This window comes from Hemiscyllium ocellatum, chromosome 6, assembly GCF_020745735.1.
Source record: "Hemiscyllium ocellatum isolate sHemOce1 chromosome 6, sHemOce1.pat.X.cur, whole genome shotgun sequence".
In the NCBI taxonomy this organism is placed as follows: Eukaryota; Metazoa; Chordata; class Chondrichthyes; order Orectolobiformes; family Hemiscylliidae; genus Hemiscyllium; species Hemiscyllium ocellatum.
In genome coordinates this window covers 69,983,842-69,989,841 of record NC_083406.1, presented here as the reverse complement: position 1 = coordinate 69,989,841, position 6,000 = coordinate 69,983,842, and positions in this window count along the sequence as shown.

The following is a 6,000-nucleotide window of genomic DNA, read 5'->3' as shown; positions in this document are numbered from 1 at the left end:
TCTTTATCGGAAAGGCAGCTAATGACAAGTGGTGTCCCGCAGGGTTTGGTGTTGGGGCTGCAGCTGTTCACTTTATATATTATTGATCTGGATGAAAGGACTGGGGCATTCAGGCAAAGTTTGCCGATGATATGAAGTTAGGTGGACAAGCAGGTCGTACTGAGATGGGGAGGCTGCAGAAAGATTTAGACAGTTTAGGAAATGGCTGATGAAATTCAACGTGAGCAAATGCAAGGTCTTTTACTTCAGAAAAAAGAATACAGGGATGGACTATTTTCTAAACGGTGAGAAAATTCCAAAAGCCAAAGTACAAAGGGATCTGGGAGTGCTAGTCCAGGATTCTCTAAAGGTTGACATGCAGGTTGAGTCTGTAATTAAGAAAGCAAATGTAATATTGTCATTTATCTCAAGACAGTTGGAATGTAAAAGAAGTGATGTGCTTCTGAGACTTTATAAAGCTCTGGTTAGGCCCCATTTAGAATAGTATGTCCAGTTTTGGGCCTCACAACTCAGGATGGACATTCTGGCACTGGAGCGTGTCCAGTGGAGATTCACACAGATGATCCCTGGAATGGTAGGCCTAACACACAGTGAACGGCTGAGGATCCTGGGATTGTATTCATTAGAGTTTAGAAGGTTGAGGGGAGATCTAATAGAAACTTACAAGATAATGCATGGCTTAGAGGGTGAATGTTGGGAAATTGTTTCCATCAGGTGGCGATACTAGGACCTGTGGGCACAGCCTTAGAATTAGAGGGGGTCAATTTAGAATGGAAATGAGGAGACATTTCTTCAGCCAGAGAGCGGTGAGCCTGTGGAATACATTGCCACAGAGTGCAGTGGAGGCCGGGACACTAAATGTCTTCAAGGCAGAGATTGATAAATTCTTAATTTCACAAGGAATAAAGGGATACAGGAGAGAGTGATTAAGTGGCGTTAAACTGGCCATCAGCTATGACTGAATGGCGGAGTGGACTTGATGGGCTGAATGGCCTTACTTCCACTCCCATGTCTTATGGTCTTATGGTCTTAATCCTCTGATCATCTTGCATGTCTTTATTAAACCTCCTTTTAGCCTTCTTCTCTCCAATGAGAACAGACCCAAGTCCCTCAGCCTTTCCTCATAAGAACTTCCCTCCAGACCAGGCAACATCCTGGTAAATCTCCTCTGCACCTTTTCCAATGCTTCTACATCCTTCCGGTAATGGGGGTACCAGAACTGTACACAATATTTCAAGTGAGGCTTCAGTAACGTTTTGTACATTTGCAGTATGACATGGCTCCGGAACTAAATCCCTCTACCAATAAAACATAACACACCATATGCCTTCTTAACCATATTACCAACCTGGGTGATACCTTTCAGGGATCAATGTACATGGACATCAAGACCCCTCTGCATATCCATACTAGCAAGAATTTTTCCATTGACCCAATATTCTGTCTTCCTGTTATTCTTCCCAAAGTGAATTACCTCACATTTATCTGCATTGAACTCCATTTACCACCTCTCAGCCTAATTCTGCAGTTTATCCAAGTCCCCTGCAACCTGCACCATTCTTCCATACTGTTCACCACTCCACTGACTTTAGTGTCATCTGTAAACTTACTAACCCATCCACCTATGCCTTCATCCAAATCTTTTTAAAAAATGACAAACAGCAGTGATCCCAAAATAGATCCTTGGAGTCCACTAGTAACCGGACTCCAGGTTGGATATTTTCCATCAATCACCATTCACTGCCTTCTTACAGAAAGCCAGTTTCTAATCCAAACTGCTAAATCACCCTCAATCCCATGCCCCCAAATTTTCTCCAAAAGCCTACCATGTGGAATCTTATCAAAGGCTTTACTGAAGTCCATGTACATCACATCAACTGTTGTACCCTCATCCACATGCTTGGTCACCTTCTCAAAACACTCAATAAGGCTTGTGAGACATGACCTGCACTTGATGAAACCACATTTATTATCTCCAATCAAATTGTTACTTACTAGATGATTACAAATCCTATCTCTTATAATCCTTTCCAAAACTTTTTCCACAACATACATAAGGCTCGATGGTCTATAATTACCTGGGTTATCTCTATTGCCCTTCTTGAATAAGGGCACAGCATTTGCAAACCTCCAGTCTTCTGGTACTAAACCTGTAGGCAACGATAACTCAAAGATGAAGGTTAAAGGCTCCTCCATCTCCTCCCTAGCTTCCCAGAGAACCCTCAGATAAATCCCATTCAGCCCTGGGGACTTATCTACTTTCACACCTTCTAGAATTGATAAGACGTCCTCCTTACTAACCTCAATCCTTTCAAGTCTAATAGCCCAAATCTCAGTCTTCTCCTCTCCAATATTCTCCTTTCCCTGAGTGTAAACAGATGAGAAATGTTCGCTTTGCATCTCTCCAATCTCCACACAGTCCACACACAACTTGCCACTTCTGTCTTTGACTGCCTCTATTCTTACCTGAGTAATCTTTTTATTCCTCACATATCTATGGAAAGCTTTAGGGTTCTCCTTTATTCTACCTGCTAAAGACTGCTCATGTCCCCTCCTTGTTCTTCTTAACTCTCTCTTTAAATCGTACCTAGCTAATCTGTAACCTCCATCACCTCATCTGAACCACCTCGTCTCAATGTCACATTAGCCTCCCTCTTCCACTTAGTCAGGAGGAAAATCCTGGCCTAACTTCTGGACAACAAGACAACCATTCTCTGACCCCACCTCTGTCATATTGATCCCTTGGTTTAAGATGGGGAATGTTTGATCAGGAAGCTCAGAATTTGAGAAAGTTTTAGTGTGGCCAGTAGATCTTTGAAAAGGTGAATTGTGTGACAAAACTGTAAGATTTTTTAAATACAATTTACTGGGAGTTTGGGTTCTTGGGATTCTATGTTCAACACATGGATTTGTCAATGAGTTTAGATTTTTTTAATAAAACTGCAATATGCATAATTCCAAGCAGGAAGACGTTATCCAAAGTTTTAGGAAATTACCCATAGGGTTTAGGGAAGAACATTCGCAATTCTGACTTTTAGTTTTATTCTGTGGTGGGAATTCATTCAAGAGAAAAGCATGTATTGAGATCTGAAGGCTAAGAAATCTTTTCTTGGAGTAACATGTGATAAGCAGCATAAGAAAATGAATTTTAACTTATAAAACTATCCTAGAATAATTCATTTTTAGTCCCAAACTGGAACACAAAATCAAGACAGTGTACTCTTCCCAGTTAACACAAAATATTACAAAGGTATGGATTGAGGGTTTCAACAAAGACAAGCTGAGGAGCACATCACTGATCTATCCTTTGAATGGATCTTGCGCCTTTTCCTGTGTGAGGTGTCCCTCTTCAGGAAATGACAGTGAGATTAAGGGATGGTGATGGTGTCAGGTGAAGATCAAGCTGGATTATCCACAGGACACTTCTGCTAAAGAATGATGCAAACACATCAGCTGTGTCTTTTGCACTGATGTTCTGAGTTTGTTTATCATTGAAGATGGTAATGGTTGGAGTGTGTTCTGTTATTTGTTTGATTGTCCACCATCATTCACAACTGGATGCAGCAGGACTGCGGAGTTTAGGCCTGATGTGTTGGTTGTGGGATTGTGCAGCCCTGTTTGACAGGTAATTAATCCTGTGTGCTAGCTTCACCAGGTTGACACTGTAAATTTTGAGATTTGAGACCACAGTTACGTAAGATAGGCAGTTGACCAGATAGTTTTATTGCTTTGTTAACTGGGACAAGTTTAAGTATGATATTGTAATAACTTAAAAAAAAATTATACAAACAGTGACATCTGAAATGGTTCAATGAGCAGATATGAAGTATCCTAACCTATGGTCCAGATGGTCAAAGTCCTGGGTGAGGAGAAATGAACTAGCTCCACTTCTCTATTCACTCACAGCCTCCCTGAGATGGTTAACAAATTTTCACAGGATACTGTCCCTTGTGGATACCGTTCTCCCAGACAGAATTAATTCATGATTTAAAAGGAGTTAATTTAGCCAGGCCTTCTTGAGTTAACAAACTAATGACTTTATTAGTAACTGAACAGGTGGGTAAATGAAAACACAACACATGTACAGATTGAAATGAAAAGAAAGTAAATAAAAATTCCAAAAGTTAATATATGGTTCAGTCTTTATGGTCATTTGGTATGATAGTAGAATGCTGATAGAGGAACAGTTGATTCTGGGATTCTGTCCCAACTGCCAGCAGATTGAGACATCACTATCTGAGCTAGCGGAGGTGGAGGAGGCACCTTTGCCAATGCTTCCTTTGAAGGCTCAGCAGTCTCATCCTCAGAAGTCAAGAGGTAGATTTTTGGGGTAACAAGCCCTTTCTCTGCAAAGATGGTGGACCCCTCGGCAATACCTGCAAGAGAGAGGTATGGCAGCCAGTGGCTAAAAGTGGTGTGCAATCGATGACTTCGATAATGTGGTTAATGTCAGAGCCAAGGTGGAAATGAACAGTTGTACTAACTTGGTTGGTAAAGCATAGCCGTCTCTCTATCCCCATAGGACTGGTCCCAGTCTTCTCCTGTAAGAGCCAGGATTCTCTCCTCATAGGAATGGAGGAGTCTGATAACCTGAGCATTCTCTCCCCCCACCAGGTATAGACTCTTTTTGTCCTATTTTGACATGGCTGGATTGAGAGAAAAGGAGGAACTGAATGAGATGAAGGTGGATGGCACTGCTATTAGCCCTGGTGCAGGTGGTTGAAAGGTGTGAGGAGCTAGCACCAAGGGTTAATGATGTCAGACATTCAGGGAACAAGTGAGAGTGGAAGATGTGTGCAGCAGCAGAGATACAGTGAGTATGAAGTTGTAGAGAGAAGAGTGCATTTACCTCACTGATGTCCTCACAACACCCTGCTGAATAATCCACCACACTATTGAGAGAGCACTAATCCATGTGCTGACCTCACAGCCAGGTTTCCAGAGTCTGGATGTATGGCTTCATTGGCCAGTCATTAGAAAAGAAGACTCTTCTCCTTTGACCACTTCATCCATCAGGACTTTGTTATGTTATTCAGGTGGATATCCTCAATAGGTATGGGTTACTACCGGATTAAACTACAGTACCTCGGGCATATACCTGAGGCCGTTACCCGTCAAGTTTACCAGTGGTCCCTATTGACTGTATGGTCCTGATAGCTACAAACTCGGCTGGGTTTATCGCAGGTCTCTAGGTCCCTTCAGTTTATCCTTTCACCTAGGAGTGAGAGGGATTCACTTTAAGTCAATCCTAATGCCTTCTCAGCTAAGTTCTAGACTTAACATACCAACACAAAGGTAAACATATCTTATCAAATAAAGGTTCGGCGAATACGAAGTGTGTGGTGTAAAATATAATAGAAATTTATCAATATAATAAGTTGAATACTCACAATCAGATGTTTTCAGTTAATCACAATCATTACAGCCTTTTTGAATGTTCTTAAAAGATACCTAGGATAAAAGCAGAGCTTAATACCTGAGTGTCCCAAATGGGATCTTCTTAGACTAGCGTGTTTCAGCTAGTTGGTTCAGATTGTATCTTCTTCAGGCTAGAATGCAGTGCCTCAACCGAGAATCTTTTAGGCAGGCGTATTTCAGCAAGCTCTTAGCCGTCCGTATGTTTCATCCGATCGGTCTGTATTTTGCACAAATGTGTCTTTTCTGCAAGCCTGGTGGTTCAGAGGATGGTTGGGTGACTCATTGTCTGTGTTTCAAGACAAGAGTGAGTTCTGTCTGTTTTAGCTCTGCTTTTATCCCTTACAGTCTAAGTTAAGCAATTACATCATTTGTTTAAAGAACTGGAATCTCAAACTGTGCCTCGGTCAGCATTGTTTAAAGGTCGCGTTAAACACTTAATTAGCTGAGAAAACAATAAGTAGCTGATAAGTAGCTGGTAAAGAGCAGCTGCCACGTAGTCATAGTTATACTTAATTGTTGCTAGGCTAAAATACAATAAAGAGTTAATAGTATCATTATTGCTACAATCTAATATAATCAGGT